Source organism: Xenopus laevis, chromosome 3S, assembly GCF_017654675.1.
Source record: "Xenopus laevis strain J_2021 chromosome 3S, Xenopus_laevis_v10.1, whole genome shotgun sequence".
NCBI lineage: Eukaryota > Metazoa > Chordata > Amphibia > Anura > Pipidae > Xenopus > Xenopus laevis.
The window spans coordinates 82,508,897-82,530,786 of record NC_054376.1 but is presented as its reverse complement, the minus strand read 5'-3'; positions in this window follow the sequence as shown (position 1 = coordinate 82,530,786).

Here is a 21,890-nt window from a genome sequence, read left to right as displayed (position 1 = left end):
TACCAACATTTTTAATGAAAAGAAACATGGTGAATGTTTAATTACCTTTTCTGCTTTGTTTTTTTTTTGCTAGCTTCTCTGATCCCACAATAAAACTACGACAGCTTCACATTTATTCACTTGTATTAAGCCCATAATTGCAGGAGATTTTCACAGATTCTTTACAGGAATGAAGTAAATCCTAATAATCCTAATAAATGCATTGCAGTTAACTTTATCTAGCTGAGCTGAGAAAAGGGAAGTATGTAAAGCTCATTAATAATAAACATTTCTTATACAAACATGGGTAAGCATTTGGGGTAGGGGTATGAAGATAGAATGAACCCAATCTTCCTGTACAAAAACTATTTTAAGGTCACACTTCTTTAATGTCAAATTTTAATACTAAAAAATATTTCAATCTACATTTAAATTAATAACAGAATTTGTGTTCCTAATATTTATGCTAATAAAGACTTGACACATTAGTGGAATAAAAAGTCAAATGACATACAGAGTGAGGTATTTTACTTATAATTTACCTAACAGCCTTAACCTTTGAAGGTGAATAACTTATTTTGTAAATGCACTCATACCAAAGTCTCAATCTCTGTACCCTGGTCTCGGCTTGTGCTTCTGCCTGTAGCAGCCGCCTTTGGCCTCGGGAGGAGCCCTCAGCTACTCAGGTGCCACCAGGTATTAAAACAAGAGGTGCAAGGCGAGGGGTTCTAAACAGGCTGAGGGGCACAACTGTTGGCAAAGTTGAAGGTCACAATACAAGGCGTTAGGCAGAATCGTAGTCAGATCAGGCCAGGTCAGGGCAAGCGGAGAATAATCGTAGTCAGGCAGACAAGGGTCAAACCAGTTAGTCAATCAGAGGGTTAAAAAGAATCAGAGTCGGCAATCAGGTTAGGGTCAGGTTTCAGAAGGTAGAATAGTCAAAGCCAGGCAGGGTCAAAAACAGATATCAAACAGGATCAGAATCAAATAGCTTACGCTCAAAACACCACAAGGATAAACCTATAATGGGCAAAATACTGAAGCCATAATGAGTCTTATATAGGGGTTTGAATTTCGCTCCAAAAAGTGCCTTGCGCATCTGCGTCATAATGCCAGCGCGTCCGCATCCATAAATAGAACAAGATGCGCGTGCGCGCCCTAGGAACCCAAAATGGAGGAGTAAGAAGAACGCCGTGGCAGGCATCCCCGCCGCACCACTGGACCACCAGGGCAAGTAGTTTTTATTACAATAGGAGACCCATCCCATATTATAAACCAAGCAGAAAACTGATGGTTGCCTCCAGGGCGCCGAATGCTGGACTAGTTTTTGTTAGCATCACTTCAGCAATCAAAGCAAAGATGCGCTAACATTGCCTAATTTGCATTTGGCGGGAAATGATAAAGTTACATGGGTGTAACTATATATGTTGCAGCAAATACATTACATTACACAAGTCCAGGGAACCTTAATAAATAAAATAGAGCTGTTATATTGCCCTAAACATGAGCCCACTGTATAGTTAGGGGCACATTTACTAAGCTCGAGTGAAGCATTAGAATGAAAAATATTTAAAATTTCGAAAATCGTTCGACTATTCGACCATTCGATAGTCGAAGTTCTGTCTCTTTAAAAAAAACTTTGACTACCTACTTCGCCACCTAAACCCTACTGAGCACCAATGTTAGCCTATAGGGACCTTCCCCATAAGCTTTCTAAGCTTTTTTTGATCAAAGGAAAATACTTCGATCGAAGGATTAAAATCCTTCGAATCGTTTGATTCGAACGTTTTTTCCTTTGATTGTTCCTTTGAAGCATTTGCAGTAAATCCTTTTACTTCGAGGGTCGAATATCGAGGGTTAATTAACCCTCGATATTCGACCAATAGTAAATGTGCCCCATAATGTTCCATATGTTAGGAAATGGAGGGGGGGACCCGGTTATCCAAAAAAAAAACATTTACGGACCTTTGCAGGCTATCACTGAAAAAAGTAAAAAAGACACCAGCGTTTTTTGGGACTTACGAAAGTTTTGCACAAAAAATTGAGGAAGTCCTATGTACTCCATTGCACTTTGCCTGGTCTGAGCTGGCAAGGGCAAGTCTGGCGAATGAGGTAACATTCAGTAAAAGTTAACTCATTCGCCGGAGTTATGTCAATTCGCCGGAGTGAAAGTTCAACCTGGCTTTAGAGTGCGATAAAACACTAGCGTCTATCTACTTCGTTAGCGAAGTGACGCCTGCACCTGTTAGGGAATCTGCGAAGTTCAAAAATGACATCACACTGTCGCTAGTGTTAGTCACTTCGCCCTTTAGGGAATCTGCCCCACAGACTTTTCTGGGAACCCTTCCTTAAATAACATTAAGGAGAACTGGAGTGGTGCATGCAAGTGTTTAAAGAAACACAGGCCCATTGGTAAAATCATTAAATGCAAATTTACCATACCACCACAATGGTGCATGCACTTTAATATGCCCTGCAAACACTTGTCCCACAGGCACATGAAAGGGCATAAACAGGGGAATTTTAGAGAGGTATATGTACTATGTTTATTAACAAAAAAAATTATTAACAACACCCTCGCTCATGCATTCAAAAAATAAGGAAGATTAAAATTCAGAGTCCACCCAGGAACAGAAACATCAATCTTAGAAATAAAAAATATTACATTTCAATATTTTATTCACAGCCATATTTGTCATGTAGTTTTGTTTGCAAAATGGTTAACATTCAGCACAGTTCATATCTTTGTGGCACTCTGAAATGCATGAAATTTTTACTAGTCTTTTAACCCAATTTTAAATAAACCTCTGAGGTCTCTAGTGATAAACAAAGGGCTGTTTTAGAGGATTTGTCTGAGTGAAATAGCAGTTCCGCTTGATTAAAAATTCAATGCCCATGTTCATCTTTACATTTAGATTCAAATGAGGGATATCATAAGCTTATTTATCCAAACATGGAACAAATCAGAGCAGCTCCTTCTGTCATTCTATTATCTTAATAAGCAATCTAGAAAACTTGACAATGTGCTTATTTGCAATAAAAAATTGCAATGTATTTAAATAAAACAATAGTTCTTCAAGTAATGAGGGCCTGAGTAGCAGTAATGGCATTAAATACATATTTTAGCAAAAATAGAAACAGACACATCAACATCAGACAATCTGACTTTTCATTAGCCTATATTGAAACACACCTATTGCAATATTTTTATCCAACAATATTACGTAAATACTCTACAAATGTTTCTGTAATAGTAATTTTGTTAGAGCATGAAACTTTAAATTGGCTATATCAATCATACAGGTTGTTCAATCACAAGAGAACTGATCTATTTCTATTTAAAGGTGGTGAGCACACACAAGGGTTCACAATTAACACATTGTATGCTACAGAAATAATGTTTCTGTACCTGCAATTCCACCGTGCATTAGTTCAGTTTGTCTAATGGAAATATGTAGATGTAAAATATCACTGTTGTCCTGATGCTTCTTCTGCTTGTTTCTGCTTCTGGCTGTGCTTGCAGTTTTAGATTTGCCTACATTCCCAGTGTGTCTTGGAATTGCTGATCACATACTTCCTTTCACCTCTCTCAACTCTTCTATGTCGTTATCCATAATCAAGAATAGGCAGGCTTAGAAGCCATTGGTTGTGGTATGATTTCACTAATGGCACACAAATTTGAAAAAGGCCATTAATGGACCACTCATTTGCAAGAAAAATCGTCTTCGTTTATTTCATAACTTGTACTGTGCCAGCATATTTATTGCTCTGTAATAAGCATAATTCTTCAGGGAAATTTAGATGTTAAATGATAAAATGAGTTTGAAAACATTTATTGCATATATTTGTGAAGGAAAGATCACCATATTAAATTAGGTTATTCTCCTATAATATACACAACTAGTGGGTTATTTATTAAAGTCAGATTTTTTCATGACTGTACTTTTCATGGAAAAAAACCCCAAATTTTTCATGATTAAGGGGCACATAACATTTACTCAGTTCGAGTTAAGGAATAGAATACAAAATAACTTCGAATTTCGAATGTTTTTTTTTGGCTACTTCGACCAAAGACTACGACTTCGAATCGGACGATTCAAACTAAAAATCGGTCGACTTTTCGACCATTCGATAGTCGAAATACTGTCTCTTTAAAAAAAACTTCGACCCCCTACTTCGCCATCTAAAAAAAAAGGATTTACTGCCATTGTTGAATTGCGGTAAATCCTTCAACTTCAATATTCGAAGTCGAAGGATTTACCTTCGGCAGTCGAATATGGAGGGTTAATTAACCCTCCATATTCGACCATATGTAAATCTGCCCCTTATTGTGATGGTGTTAAAAGTCCGAATAAAAAAGTACTTCAACTCAGACCTGGCAAGTTCATGTAGAAGTCATTGGCAGATGTCCCAAAACAGTTGTGGTATTTTGGCATCAAATACAAAAAAGTCACAGTATTCAGTTGTCAAAATACAAAAAAGTCACAGTATTCAGTCGTCAAAATACAAAAAAGTCACAGTATTCAGGCGTCAAATGGGAAATTTATTCAGATTTATTCAGTTTTTTTTGGGCAAAATTGATAAATAGGGGGAAAAGATTTGGTCGGAGTTGTTTTCAGAAAATTGTGAAAACTTTTCGAATTTGATAAATAACCCCTCTAGTCTTACTGGCTAGTAATATAAAACAACAGATAAATAAGATAATATTTACTAATTACAATATTACTACTACTTTACATGATATTGGCTGAATTTCATGTAAAAGTCAACATCATTTGCATAGCACAAGAACAGATCAGAAGACAAAACCTTATAATTGACGACAATATATGTATGTAAATATATACATATAGCTACCAACAGAAATGTATTTCAATGAATGAGACAAATGGTGGACAATATTTATCAAATAGTCATTGCACTACAAATCTAGATCCATCCAGCTTGACTAAGTCTTAGGAAAGGTATGTTAACAATATACATGTTCATACATTCCTTACCCTATTATAAGGTGCCCAGCTACTGTACAATAATTAGGGGGCTCTATTTCTGTTGGATCATATAGATGACAAATTTTTAGCTATGGAAATTAAATAATTATTTTTGCCAACAAGTGCTTTGATTTACCTATCTAACCCATTATGCCTAATTAAATGTGCACTGTCACCAAAATATTTGTCAGCAATTGGCTTTGAATATTATACTAGAAGCTGGAAAAAGAAAACAAAGACACAGTTGCTATTGGTAACTGCATTTGTGCAATTTAAGACCTAGATTTATAAATAAGCACTACTGTTTAAATCTACTGTTTAAATGACCTGGATTTAAAGTCCATAACAGGATTAAAGTGGCATCTAGAAAAGTAAAAAAAAGTAGAAAACCACTGTATTTTTAAAAGTAATTTTAAAATATGTTATTTTATTAAGACTGAGTATCTGAAACACAAGTATAGAACACTAATTAGATGTACTTGAATATTAAGAAAGAAATAATGGAATGACAGGGTGCCTTTCAGGTAAAGATTATTTGGGTTCAACCTCTTCTTACCTAGCAAGGTTTAATTTAATTTAATTACTAAAATGAACTTGTACTTTTGTACTCAGGTGAAAAAAATTGTCATGAATGTCACACATTTCTATGCATAACTATATAGAAAAATACATTGCAATCGCAGGGGACTCATCGTCAGACATTCGTTTAAAAAAATAGCCTGAAAATAAATATGTGTGTATTAGTGATGTGCGAGTCAAGATTTCACCTTCTAAAGCAGCTCTGGGAGGTGGGGTCACCGACTCTGTAAACTGTTCTAAATAGATACATTTAGTTGATTCATTTATTATCTTTGTCCCTGCCGAGCAGAATCTCTGGGTTTCATTACAGGCAGTTGGTATAATTAATACAATAGTTGCTAATTTTCCAGAAATTTTGCTGAGAAATGTAATAACTAAGGGGCCCATTTACTAAGCTCGAGCGAAGGAATAGAATAAATAAAACTTCGAATTTCAAATGTTTTTTTTGGCTACTTTGACCATCGAATTGGCTACTTCAACCTTTGACTACGACTTTGAATGATTCGAACTAAAAATCATTTGAATATTCGACCATTCCATAGTTGAAGTACTGTCTCTTTAAGAAAAACTTTGAACCCCTACTTCACCACCTAAAACCTACCGAGGTGCAATGTTAGCCTATGGGGGAGGTCCCCATAGGCTTCCTGGCAATTTTTTGGTCGAAGAAAAATCGTTCGATCAATGGATTTTTCGTTCGTTCAATCAAACTATTTGCGGTAAATCCTTCGACTTCGATATTCGAAGTCGAAGGATTTACATTCGGCAGTCGAATATCGAGGGTTAATTAACCCTCGATGTTCGACCCTATGTAAATCTGCCCCAAAATGTTGCAAAATTGTAGCCTGAATTACTGAGCTGTCAGACAAACACCAGAGACAAGAACATTAAACTTTAAACTTAGATTTTGGAAAAACAAACAATAAATAATGGAAAGTAATTGAAAAACGTCTTTATTTCTGGGGAGCAATCTGAAAACAAAATAACTGAAAAAGATGTTTGGAATGTAAACAAAACCTTTAAGTAAAGCATATTTAAATGCTTATTTTTTTTTAAATAATAAAAGGTACTCTCTTTTATTAAGTGGACAGCAGTAGCACAGTCGGAATTCTCTGCTTCACTTAATCATACAGGACTGAATTTGCATAATGTCTCTTCAGAGGATATTAATTTATTTCATTTATTTAAAGCAGGGGTGATATTTGTATCTTGGTGTAATATAAAAAATCTGACCCTTATGTTTATAGGTTTCTGGATGTAATCCTTCTTGCTTATCTCCACCATTTTAGGATTTCAGGGTATTAAACGGATTGTCTGCTGTTTTTTCTCTTGTCCTCCACAAATGTTAACTAGTTATGTAAAAAACTGACATCACAATCTCAGCCGCAGTTTCTGGAATTATTATGGATTAAAGCATAGAAACTAGTTTGATGCTGAACTTCAGTAAACTGTACAAATCAGCCAACATTTCATGGATGCAATATTACACATTAGCATACAGTATACTGTATATATAAAAAAGAAGTAGTGATTATAAAAACAGTTCTGGTGTTTTCTCTGTTATTATTCTTGTCACTGGTCCCACATTATATTGTATTTTACAGGAAACAGACTCACTTTAGCTCCTGCTCAGTTGCTGCTGTTATCTAAGTGAATAAATCCTGCATGTAGTTACTAACTCCTGTATCCATCTCTTCAGGTGATCTTTTCAGGTGATCTACTCCATGCTACTTTTCAGCTTGACAGACTGTAGATCCTAGTACCTTTATGTTATGTTGAACTCCTTATATGTTTTTGCATATAATGTAGTTATTGAACACATCTATTCATGTTCCTTTCATTAATACAGCCAAAACCCAAATTGATTCAAATAAACTGTTTATGCTTTGGTCTGTGTTGAACTATATCATAGATAGCAAATGATAAAAACATGAAATTAAATATGGTGTTGCTTTGCCCCTATTATGATATGCATAGTGATCTCATTGTGATGAGAAGTGATCTCACTTTTCCCACAGCTGCTCAGGTACCATCAGGTTTTAGCTGCACAAGGTTCCAGTGCTCTCACAAGAACAGGTAGGTTTGATAAGATTAATTTAAAACAAACTGTCAAAAATCAAGCCAAGCTCAAAGCCAGAAGCCAGAAAAAAATCAAAGACAAGATAAAGAAAGGGACAGGAACTGGATGAGGCACAGGTATAGTAGCTGGACAGGGACAATATCAGAGAGATGATAAATAGTGATGGGCGAATTTGCGTTTCGCCGAAAAATGTGCGAAATTTCTTGCGAAAAGGCGAAAAATTTGCTAGACGTCGCTGGCATCTCATTTTTGGTGCCGGCATCCGTTTTTGATGCCGGCGTCCATTTTTGGCAACATTATGCCGGTGAATTTTCGCTGCTTTTTCGCGAATTTATTGGCTGGTGCGAATTGCGGGAATAAATTCGTCCATCACTAATGATAAACACAGACACATGAAAATTAGTAATTGTAAAGGACTGAATTAATGCTTGGCTAGCAACTTGTTATAAAAATAAAACAGTTGGACATAATTTAATGCTGTTAACAGTTTAGCTGAAACTTGAACGCTGAAATTTTTGTTGATTCAAAATTTGAGCCATGCCCATTCTGAAACTTTAGGGGCCTGTTTATTATGCCATGTGAAATTATTTATGAAGGAAAAATAGTGTACAAAGCAGTGTAATATAAATAGGAATGGGAAGAAGTGCATGCTCTTTTACACCACCAAATCAATGTATTACTACTGTTATTTTATGCCATTATCTTTATGGCATAATCCAAATGTTGCTGTTTTTACACAGTATTTTTTTTTTGATAAACAGACCCCCTAATGCCCATTGACATTGATTTTCTATCTAGTTTGCTAGAGGTTGCATATGAATACTAAGGTTTGCTTTGGTGTTTGACCAGATTTTGTAACAAATCTAAAATGGCAAATCCAAAATGTAAAGGTTCAAATTATCTGTTACTGGAATAATTGAAATGTTTTTTACAGTCACTGTGAATGCATTGTGATTTTTATTTATTTTATTTTTGGTAGCATATTACAAAACAGACATACTGTATATACAAATGAACATTCTTTGTCTTTATCGTGCAAATAATGAAAAAAACATACCAAATACTAAATAATAAATGCTGTGTAAAAGTTTGTTTAAAACAGGTACTAAAAATACTAAAAGTTTATATAAAGGTGAATATCCCCTTTGATACAGTAACATTTTTGTTTATTTGCATTTTAAATAGTTATCCTTTTTCTCAATTACTTTTCTTTTCTGCTGTGTGTGCAGTTATATTGTTGACAGACAAAAGCACAAAACAGACCTTTGTGATACTAACATCTGGCTTACTGAGTGATTTAAAATGTATGCATAGTTACAAAAGCAGCTAAAAACCTATCATTGTTCCTCAATTTTTTAGCTAATTTTCTAAACTATACTTGAATACAGTAGTACATGCGATTGAAAAAGGCTCCTATCAATCAAGTTCTACTTTCAAATAACTTTTAAAAAAGCCTTACAAGATTATGTATAAAAATTAGTTTTTTGTGACATATTCATAATTTTTATACTTCAAATAAACTTGAAAAAATGTGAATGTTAGATTATTTATTAAAACATCTGAATAAAAAAGTTATTTACTCGTGATTTTCAATACTCAAAAAAATGTTTGAATTACTTTAATTAAATAAAGAGTTGAAATTTTACCAAGAATACTTCCAACTGACTTCCACATGGCCTTGCAAGCTTCCAGATGTCAAAGTTTTTATTCAAGTTCAAGCTTTTTTGCCATTTAATAAATATTGAAATTTTAATTTTTTTCCAAAACATAATCCCATGTCATGATTTTTAAAGCATAAAAAACTGAATAACAGAAAATAAAATATTTACATTGATAAGTAACCCCCTTAGTGTGAAAAACACTAAAATCTAACTGGCAAACATGCAACACCTAGCATTCTGGCATTATGAAAAAAGGGATGAAAAGAAAATAAACACAGGAATGAAAAAATGCATTCTAAATCTGAGAATATAAGTGTGAGGGGCTTCAAACAAATCAAAAAGAACAGTATGACATAAGATTTATTAGAAAAATATATTAAAATAAAGGCAGGTTTAAAAATCACACTCTTTGGTCAAAATATGGATGCTCAAGTGCCACATCAAGGGCCCTCATTATACATAAATCCTACACTATTTGTAAGTATTCTAAGTTTGTAGTGCATTTGAAATAAAGTCCCCACCAATGTGACTGAGTGAAGGGTAAGTGCACAATGGTCTTACTACTAAGGTGCTGGACTTATGTTATCAACATTGAATCTCATCTGTTAATTAGCTGTAGTGATGGGCGAATTCGCAGCGAATTTGTGCGATTCGCCGCCAGTGAATAAATTAACGAAACGCCCGCGAAAATTCGCCCGAAAAAATTCACCAGCGTCGTAAAAATTTTCCGCTGGCGTCGAAAAAAATGGACGCTGGCGTCAAAAACGGCCGCCGGCATCAAAAAAACGGGAGCCGCGTTTCACTAATTTTTCCCCGTTTCGCGAATTTCACGCGAAATTCGTCCATCACTAATTAGCTGTCCAGATTGCCAGTTTGTCAAGATCACATTATGGTCACTATAACCCAGGACCATAATGCAATACAACATAATGCCCCAATCTGTGCTCTGATGAACAGCCCGTAAGGCACTAAAGACACTGCAGCTTTTCTGAAATTCATGGATTTTGTTGCCCCAGTGTATATAGTTTTTTGCACCAGAAATTAAATGAGATCACATTATGGTCACTATTACCCAGGGGTTCAGTTACTTGCACATTTGCTATATGTTCTGGGTCATTAGATAAACTCAGGGTTTTTTTTGAAATGTAAAAAAGAGGTATTTATATTTAAAACGTAATAATACTTATGATGAAGAATATAAATAAATCAGCTAATGTACAAATTGTTGAAATTGTGCTCATGTCTTCTATTCCTGACATGGATGTGTTAATATCTTCTCAAATCAAAATGGTTTTTCCCTGTGCTTTTTTTATTTGCTGGCATGCTACAGAGAAATATCCTACAATTAGGCACACTTCCCTGTTGCCTATAAAAGACATAGCATATAAACTGTGATTTATAGACATACATTTCAGATAAATCATAGTGAAAAGAATGTTCATTGACAGTTTTTAGATTTTCTGATTTTTGAAAGCCTTTCAAAAACAGAACATTTCCTTCCATCTGTGCACTTTTGTTTACATAAAGATATATTTTCATGGGCAAAAGCCCATATTTGTATCTGAGAGTCTGAAGTGCCCTCTTCATTTGACTAGTGATGGTGATGGCGTTGGTGACAAACGCACGCCATTGACTTTAATGTGCATCAAATTGTCGATGGTGGTGGAATTAAATCCCAAAATTGGAGTGCTGTCGGGCTCAATACTGCCCAAAAAGCCCAAAAAATGTATATCACAAAACAAGAGACCTGCGGCACAACTGTTGCAATTGATTAAGCCCGAGGCTTGATAAAGGGCCCAGTGGAGGCCCGAAACGTTGCCGTTTTGTTTATGAGATGAATAAATACTAATCACTTAATCAATTGCAACAGTTGTGCCGCAGGTCTCTTGTTTTGTGATGGTGGTGGAATTGTCACCGTTCTAAATTGACGCTGTGTTAATTTTGATCAGAATTCGTGTTTTGTGAATTTCTGCTGTTTCGCAAATTTCGTAGGTAATTCGAGAATTTTTTCGGCGAATCAAAGTGGGACAAACTCGTCCATCACTACTTTTGGCATATCAAAAATAGCCTAGTTGCAGCACATATGTTTAAATGTACTGTTTCAGCTAATCATACTGAATTTTGAATTTCTAGGATTTTCTCCTAGTGGGCTTGAACTATTTGAGATGTGCAACTTCCTACAAAGTGCTTGTTTAAGTGGGTGTTTTAAGTAAAATAGCTAGGTGTCCATAAATATATTGCACTTAGTTTAAAACACAACATAATCTGAAACCATGGGATAAGATTCTCATATCCTCAACATGAGGATTAGAATCATCGCAAAAAATTTACAGTGAAACAAAATGCATGAAGAAATTCTGATAATGCCATTGATGTTTTGCCCCAAGCCTTTTTTCAGCACAAAAACATTTTTTTCTTCCAGAGAAAAAAAAACACATGGCAAGTTTCTAGAAAACTGTACTGGGGAAAAGTTTGGTCACTTCTACTGGGTTTTTTCCTCCAAGTTCAAAGAATGAACTGCCTGTTCCTTTTATTGGTGACCCCCCTTTCGATTGCTAGCCAGTTTTCTCTTATACATTTTTTCTAATAATTAGCGAAAAGCAACATATTTGTCAGGTATGGATTTGCAGGGAAATTCTACATTTTGTCATTAGCAAATATTTTCAAAAAAATTGGCCGCAAAATTTTTTACAGTTCCAGTTTTTTTCAATATCCTTTTCACGTGATAAATGGGGAGATGGTTTTCTGAATTGAATTGCATCTGAAATTTAAACTCTTACATGATTAACCTTTTTCTCACTGAACCGAATCTGGCCCAATATGTATAAAGTAGAGATTATGGGCATTGGCATTTAATTGAAACCTAAATCCATCCTCATTGAAATTCTAGATCATTACAATACCACTTGAGAACACACATCAGAACACAAATAAAAAAAAATGTCTTTAATGTAGTTTCATTTATGTCACTTGATATCAAGACTGAACATGATATCTATCATTTAAGTTCTATATTTTTATTGTAAAACTTCAATAAAATGTTTGAAACAAAATGTGCTCTTCAAACTTTTTGTGCTTGCCGGCACTCAGTCCTTCCTGCCTGCTGTTCCCAAACAGGAGCTGTTACACCTATTAAAGCGCACACACATCAGATTCAATGCTTCTTTTGTGCCCACAAACTTGTGAACATAAATAAGCCCAATGGTTTCAAGTTGGCACATTACACACATCCCAATCTACTTTACGTAAGGCAGTAGGTTCACCTTGGTCAATATATTTCAGCAGCCCTAAAAAAGGTTATTTTTAATATAAATATTTAAATCATGAAAAGTGTTCCTAACTGAGTCTTGCAAAGGTCTGTATATTCCTCAATACTGTTAGTGTTACAACATAGTTTTGCCTGACAAGTGCTAACACTTTCATCAATGGTAGAAATGCATATCTGTAACACTACGACATTCTTGTTAAATGATGGTAACTCTGGGGATTAGAGTTTACCATGAGATTTAACATTTCTGCACAATTGCAAGAGAGGATGTTAGACAAGCTGTATCAATTGATTCAGATGTTTTCAGAATAATATAAGTCTCACATAGACACTGTGCACAAAGGTATTGCAACAGCCTACATGGACTTTGAACTTGGATAGTCTGCTATACCTCTATGTGAGCATACAGATGAGTTCCTGATTCAATGCTTTAGCATCCTGGAAGTTTCAGGAAACCAAATGTAAAGCTATTTTGGGCTATATTAAAGAATAAGTAAACCTTAAAAATCTTAAAAGTGAATCGAAGGGCTATTCTAAGCACTTTTGCAATGTACATTCATTATTTGTTTTTTTTTTAAATTCATATATTAAAGGATACATGTACTGTTAATATAAATGAATTTTGTTACAATAGTGCCACCTGCTGGTCGTTTTCCCACCAGTCTGACCACCAAGTAGTCAAGGAAGTTGTCAGGAGAAAGAGGCTGCTCTGATGTTCTTCTGCTTAGGAAAGATGTGAGACGGGTTTTTAATTGTTTTCCTAAGCAGAAGAACATCAGAGCAGCTTCTTTCTTTCTCCTGACAACTTCCTTGACTACTTGGTGCTTAGAATAGCACCCTCATCCATTTTCTATTGACTTATTTTTAAGGTTATGTTATCCTTTAAGATATAATAGGCTATGTCTAGCTATTTACTGTAGAGCAAGGGTTACACTTGACTCTAAAATGCAAGACTGGGCCTTCACTATGTGGAAGGTAAGAAGAAAAGGTGTAGTTGAACTACAACTCACGTAGGCTACTGAGCTTAAAAATTAAATAAGTACACCAGGAGGTTCTTGCAGCAAACAAAAACAGAACAATTTTATTGTCCAAGGCAATGAATTCAAAGTGTTATACTCACAAATCCAGAGGCAAAGTATTGCAAGATGGTAAAATATGAAACCAAAATTAAACATAAAAAGAGGGGTGCGTCCCATAGCATAAAATCAATAATAATATCTAAATAATAATATTAGACACACATGCACACACTACATATGTTACTAAGCAGTGTAGAAGAGCCAATACAGTTCCTTAATTACAGGCTAAAAAAAGTGTGCATGAGTATTCTAAAATCCAGCCTGCCTATATAATCCACAGCTCTAAGCTTACTTAAAAGAACAGGAACACTAAAAATTGTTATGTAAAAAATCCCTTCTACCCACCTCAACTAACTCATCTGGCCTTGACAGGGTTAACAATTTAAATTTTTTACACCTAAATAATGAGACAAAATCCCTCTTCCGGTTGTACTGCTGGGTCTGAAAAGGCAATAGGGCGTCAAGCACTTGAACCAGCTGTTACATGTGTGCTACTGTCTCCTGATTGCTGGCTATTTCTTTGAAAGCAGCTTCTTTCTTTCTCCTGACAACTTCCTTGACTACTTGGTGCTTAGAATAGCACCCTCATCCATTTTCTATTGACTTATTTTTAAGGTTATGTTATCCTTTAAGATATAATAGGCTATGTCTAGCTATTTACTGTAGAGCAAGGGTTACACTTGACTCTAAAATGCAAGACTGGGCCTTCACTATGTGGAAGGTAAGAAGAAAAGGTGTAGTTGAACTACAACTCACGTAGGCTACTGAGCTTAAAAATTAAATAAGTACACCAGGAGGTTCTTGCAGCAAACAAAAACAGAACAATTTTATTGTCCAAGGCAATGAATTCAAAGTGTTATACTCACAAATCCAGAGGCAAAGTATTGCAAGATGGTAAAATATGAAACCAAAATTAAACATAAAAAGAGGGGTGCGTCCCATAGCATAAAATCAATAATAATATCTAAATAATAATATTAGACACACATGCACACACTACATATGTTACTAAGCAGTGTAGAAGAGCCAATACAGTTCCTTAATTACAGGCTAAAAAAAGTGTGCATGAGTATTCTAAAATCCAGCCTGCCTATATAATCCACAGCTCTAAGCTTACTTAAAAGAACAGGAACACTAAAAATTGTTATGTAAAAAATCCCTTCTACCCACCTCAACTAACTCATCTGGCCTTGACAGGGTTAACAATTTAAATTTTTTACACCTAAATAATGAGACAAAATCCCTCTTCCGGTTGTACTGCTGGGTCTGAAAAGGCAATAGGGCGTCAAGCACTTGAACCAGCTGTTACATGTGTGCTACTGTCTCCTGATTGCTGGCTATTTCTTTGTGAGCAGTGAAGGAGTAAATGCATTCACACTTACTTTGTTGGGGCTTTCTGCAGTTCTTGGAAGTTTTATGGCTGATCTGGCTGCTGTCTTTACTGCTCGAATGCACTCACTCCTTCACTGCTCGCAGAGAAATAGCCAGCTATCAGGAGACAGTAGTATGCACGTAACAGCTGGTTCAAGTGTTTGTAGCCCTTTCTCTGCTTTCAGACCCAGCAGTACAACCGGAAGAGGGATTTCATGTTATTATCTAGGTATAAAAAGTTAAAAATGGTTAACCCTGTCAAGACCAGATGAGTTAGTGGAGCTGGGTAGAAGGGATTTTTTACATAAAAAAATATAGTGTTCCTGTTCCTTTAATGCTTATCTTACTTAGCTTGTCTTTGTTTGCTCTGAATCCTGATTACTACTGCAGTTTCCTGGCTCCTGCACCCCTTATCCTGATCCTTATGTTGATTCCTGATTTTGTTTTGGTTTACAAATTTGCCCTGTGATTCTCAGGTTTTTATTGGTTTCTGACTATGTTTAGCTATTTCTGTACTGGCCTTTTTTCACTTTTTATATTTGACTTCCTTACTTGACTCTGTGTGAGTATCTACTCCTGTGGTGGTGCACCTGAGTAGCTAAGGGTCAGGACCAATGCCAAAGATGGCTGCTATAGACAAAAACCCTAGTCCAGAATTTCGCGCAAAAAATTCGCGAATTTTTCGGCAAAGCGAAACGGCGCAAATTCGCCCATCACTAGTAATGACATTGTACATGCTGACATCCATGCTGGAACGCACATTGACCCTCAACCTGGTGCAGATATGCGCCTAGATGCCCATGCTACAATTAAATCTTCCAGGAACTCATCTGTAACATCTGTTTGCATATCTTATAAGCTTATTTCAGTACCAGTTTTGTGGCTGATTTTAGCAATTTTATTGTATAGGCATTCTATACATTTGTAAGATGCCTTGGTATAATATATAAATATATTACATGTGGATAATAAAGTGTATTTAAACTACTTGTCAGCACGTAATGTCATGTATGACTTGTTTATGTTTGCCTTTACCTGTAATGGAGGCCACACTCTGTAGCAGATATAAGATATTGCAGCACACCACTAAACTGCTCCTCAAAGGAAAGGAATTCCCCCACATTAGTGGAGTTTTAACATATGAGGTACCCCATGAGAAATGTAGACTGACATGCTGGGAAAATTACTTATTTATGGCAAAGCTATTTAGAATGATGGCATTACATACAGTATGGCAATCCAGGTTTGGGAATTGTATGTTTTTTTATTGTGGCTTCAATTGTTCCCAAATAATGTGGGTTTTAATGAACACAGATTGGAAGAGCTGTTATTGTTCTACTTCACAAGAACAGGTTTATATGACTACAACATGTAGTATGTAAGGTGGACTTTTCTGAATATTATTTATTGTATATGCCTATTTTGAATTTTTGAGTATTGCCCCTGCACCCCACATTGCTGATTTCATTGTATTTCCTATAAGGATTAGGACCTTATGAACTAAATGGAATAAAAAAGCATTAGTTGTTTGAGTGCTTTGTGTTTGGATTTACATTTTGTACGTTCTTGAATGTCTTTTCAACTACTACTTAACATATGCAGTATACAGTATAACTATAATATTAGTGTTAGTGTATTAGTGTTGTATTCACTATAACAAACTAACTAGACATTTTATTAACTGTGATATTTAAGGAATTGTTCTAAAATTGAATCACATTTTACATTATATTAAACAAGCATTGACCCTTATTTTTTAAGTAATCCATTTCAAATACTTGTCTTTGTTGAATACAATACAAACTGACTAAATGTAGTTTTGAAAGAATTTTTCCAACAAAATGTGATTTACACCTGATCAAGCATATAAGCATACATTAATGTGTTCTTTAAAACTTCCCATACAAACAACACATTCCTATGGGACATAAAAGGCAGATGTTCTTAGTTAATATGTGATATAAATTCTGTCTGGTTTTGCTAAACATTAATCGCAAAAGAGGAAAAACATAATTAAGAATGTTTTGGTCTTCAAAGAAAATAATTAAAATAAGCATTCTATTGTATATATGTGTTAACTTTTTACAGCGTTCTGGATAATTTATCAGTCACCAAGAAATTGTCTGCCAGTGAAGAAAATAATCTCCGCAGGTAGAAAATGTAATTATTACAAACTGTGAATTTATCCAGCATCATAAAATTTGGTTGAGAAATGTTCATCACTCATTTCATTGTCACATGTGCGATTTGAATTTAAATTTTTGGTTTTATCATTGGAAATCCCTGACAATATATGCAGAATTGTTTCTGGTGCTGGGATAACACACTACATTTACAGTTATTTTTTATTGTATGTTTCCTTTGTTTTAGCTGTATATTTAGAAAATCTGATTATAAGTATGAATTAGATGTATATTTTTGAAAATCAAGTATAGTACACAAACCGAAATGTTAACTGTTAATTTCAGAATTATAGTACTGGGCTGGGTCAACAGCTGCAACTGACTAGCGCTAAGTGAATTAGATGATTAAAAGTGTAACACATGCTTATAAAAGGATGCATTGCTACATTGTGCACAAGTTGTGTGTTACTGCTTGCATGCTAGAATTCTTGGAAAAAAACACTGCATTAATTGTAAAATAAAAACAAATTGTGTGTATTGCATTTGTAAATTATGTTTGTTGTGTCCAAAAAGAGAATACAACTGATGAATTACACTTTATATGGAGTGTCCAACCACTATAAAAAAAACACACATTCTACCAACAATATATAGAGTATTTTTTTCACTTAGCATTTCTGTATTTTCTATAATCGTATTATTTAACATACTCTCATCAGAATGTTGCTCCAGGGCAGGCTTGATACTGCAATGTTATCTAACCACTAATTAGTATAGATAGGTGACATGCATGAAATATTGTATGAATTGTATGGATGTATGAAATATTCCACTCTATTCCATCCCAGCTAAATCCTGGAAACTTTCAAAAAGATGGACATTTGAAAGGATTCAGACCCTTATTAGTGTCCCTACAAAAGTAAACAAAATCCTTAAGCTGTGAGTTAGTTAAAGTATGTGCTAATTCAGTTTAGTTAATGGTTGTTGACAGAGGACACACATTTCTAGAGAGCTAGTATACCCCCTGTTGGCAAAAAAATCATTCGAAGGGTCTGGCGCATGGACACTTTTACCACTCACGGTCACCCTCCCTCCAGCTTGTCTCCCACTCCCCGCCTGCTCTCAAGAAATTGGCCAGGGAGGGGAAATTTCTAGAGGAAACATTCCCTGTGGTCCAGACCCCCCTGTCCCAGGCCCTCTACGACCACTGGAAAAATGGTAGAATCACTGGGGGTGCTGTCAAGTTGTTAAGCTACCCACTGTGCTTTACTTCAGACCCCAGGCCGGCACACCAGTTCAAATATGTACTGCCAAGTGGTATTTTCTTTCTCAGCATCATTCCACCATACTCATCCAGTGCTCCAGCATCCTCTGCACATTCATAGTATAGCACAGTACAGTGAGGAGTACCAGCCTGGGGTCTAAAGGGAAAATAATCTCAAGGGGGTGTCTAAAAACTTGGCTTTGCCTTCCATTGTTATTTAAACTACTGCATATTAAGTATGTTTTTTACATTTTTTAGCATGGTCAGTGCATGAAAACTAGTCATTTTTTGGGCAAATAGAATGCTATCATCTACATATTACACCATGGAATACTACTTATTTAACACCAAAGAACATAAAAACATCATAAAAGCCTTTACTTATGGTTATTTATAGCTATAGATTTCTTTATTTTGTTATTATTTAAACTTTTCAATAGGTACTGTAATAATGATAATTTAGATTTTTGACATTACTTATCCTTTACAAATACTATCTGTGAGATAAATAGTCGATAACAGTGATCTGACTCAGTTAGGAGACGCATGCCTGACTGTTAAATAATCCAGTTACACAGAATGCTTGGGAATAGGGGTTTAATAGGCAAAGGATAATTTAATTATATACAGTATGTAAACATTAAAAAATCTCAACAGAATTGTTTTGCCATGCACTTAAATTTATGCTAGCATAGTTACAATCAAGTATTAGGCTCTATGTTACTAATAGAGTAGTGATGGGCTAATAAATAGTCATGGGGGAATTTCTCCCATTTTGATTCTCCGGAAAATTAGCGAATATCCTGCGAAATTCGCAAAATGGCGAGAAATTCACTAGAAATTTTTACTTGAGATTTGTGCATTTATTTGCAGGCGGCAAAACGTGGAAATTTGCTGTGAATTTGCGACAGGCAAATTTATTCAACCATCACTAAACATAATCACATACATTTAACATACACATACTGTACATGTGTGATGTCAGTTCCTCTCATCATCATCTTGTGTTCCTGCCTTCCATTAGTGAGGAGCTACTCTGAGGTTAGGAAAATAAATATTCTTTTTAACCTGCAGCACTTATACACTGCTACATTTGCTCATCCTCCCCAAATAAAGCACCTTTGTGGATTCCAGCCATTATCACAGCAATTGGAGTCAAAATAAACATATTGTTTTTTAATCCCTGTTTGCAAGGAAGGATAACCCTCAGCCATTTTATTTCTGAATGAACATGAGAAGAGTGAAAATAACAGATATTAGCCTTTCAAAAAAAAAAATCATAATTTTTGGTTCATGCAACTACAAGCTTACACAATTGATCAAAATAAATATACAAAAGGCAACTGCATCTCTCTTGTAATGTATATAAATAAATACAAATAAGTTAAAGTATGCTTCAAACAACTGTATAATAGAGTTCCATCAGATATTATTTTTATTTAATTCCTTTAACCTCAGCTCAGTGCAATGACAGGGCTACATTTTAACTTGGTAGCTAGAGATCACTCGGGGAATTCCTGAATTGGTAGTAGATGAGACATCACAGTAAGCCCTTAAAGTGATACTGGCACTAAAAAACTATTATTCAAAATATTAATGTACATCAAAAGTTACCTATAGCTCATGTTGATCGTTTTTCAGTTATTGGGATGCTTTTTGTAAGTAATTGTTACTTGAAGTTCCTAAACCCGACTGTTTTGCCAACCTGACTGTCCCTTCTCAACATCTCAGTTAGAGTTTCTAAAGTTAACAGACTGCTGAAGCTCAAATATGGCAGCCTCCTCATAGAGGAACATGGGGGATCATATGGGTAATGTAAAATCATCTGTAAATACTTTTTATGGCAAAATTAGATAGCTATGGCCAGGGTTGATAGGACTAGTAGCCAACTGGTTGCGAGACAGGCTCTTGTAAAAAAAATGATAGATGAAAAAAAAGGTTTAATTTCTGGTGTCAGTATCTCTTTAATATACTAAAACTTTGTTCTAACAATATATGAACATGCTAATCATTTTGTTCTTCTTACTTTAATGAAGTGAGCCCTGTATTTCTTGAGGTCCTTACCCTAATGATGTTGGTGAATATTATAACTCAAAATGTCTATTAATAATCATTTTGCTTCTATATATAACAATAATTATATGAGACAATTATCAGAATTCATACAAAATAAATTAATATCCTGATGATTAGATGTTTTTCCAGCGCTTCAGTTAATGACCACAGGTGATTGTAATTTGTCTTATATTTCAATAGCTATTAACAATATAAAAAGTTCACTACAAAAAAAGATCCAGATCCAGAATAAAGCATTTGTTGTATATTTTCTTCTGCCCATCCCACAAAAATTATTTTTCTATTTACTTTAAAATTTGAATGCATTAACGAATACAAATCTCATGTCTGTTGTCAGTAATTCTACTGGTCACCAAAAATTAGTACACAGTAAGAAGTAAACAGTGTAAACGGTAGAGAAAATAGATGATACACAGCATATGTACTGTAATACACAGAGTTTGAACATCTTTAAAAAGATTTAATAGAATAATTACCTGTAAAACATTTGCACTGTTGAGTTCTCCAAAACTACAGAATGCTATTATGCATTACCTGGGAAACGAATCATGTTTTCTAGCAAGCTATCCAAATAAACAACCTCAGCATCTTTGAAATACCAAGGGTACAGGTTTTGGTTATACTTAATGAACTGCCAAAACCTGATTGGTCAATAGATTGCTGGGTTTTTGTAGGTAGTTCATGCTTTGTGAAGAAAATAGGGTCACTGACCTCCTCCTAGTTGAGAGCTTTAACATGGTGTGAGCTGACCTACTTGCTGTTGTGCATTTTACTTCATATTGTGTTTCCTAACCCACGGTACGTCACGATTCTGTGCAATCATGTGTGAGCCCTCCTTTAAGGTCAATATGGTACAGGAGCAAACCTCAGTTGGTGCCATATGTTGTTCCTAGCCACCTTTCCAAGATCATGTTTTATATTTAATTCCACTAAAACGTGAAAGAAGGTAGGAGAACTATATACAGGACCTTCATCTACCCAATACTGATAAAACCACATTTTGATATACATAAAAAAGTACAGCATTTTTATTTTATGTCACATTGAAATATAAAAACATTTTGACTGCATCCCTGTTTGCATTCTATTCCTCACATACCTGCTTACCCTTTTCTTGATTTTGCTCACTCACTTTCCATTATAGACAAATGTAGCATTGTTGCCCTGGACTGTTTCCAATTCAGCGATCCAAGGTTCACAAGTGATTTTTTTTTCAATCTCTTTAAGAAAAAAAAAATATTGAAGTGTTGATGTTTTTTATATTGGGATAAACTAATTACTTCAATTCAGCTGAAGCTGCATTTGAAAAGCTTTTTAAACTGTGTGTTTATTGAGGTCACGTATAGACAATCAAGTATTTTGTTTTTACTATTGGAATAATTAGCTACCGTAAAGGAGATGCTTTGGTCCATTTGTTCTCAT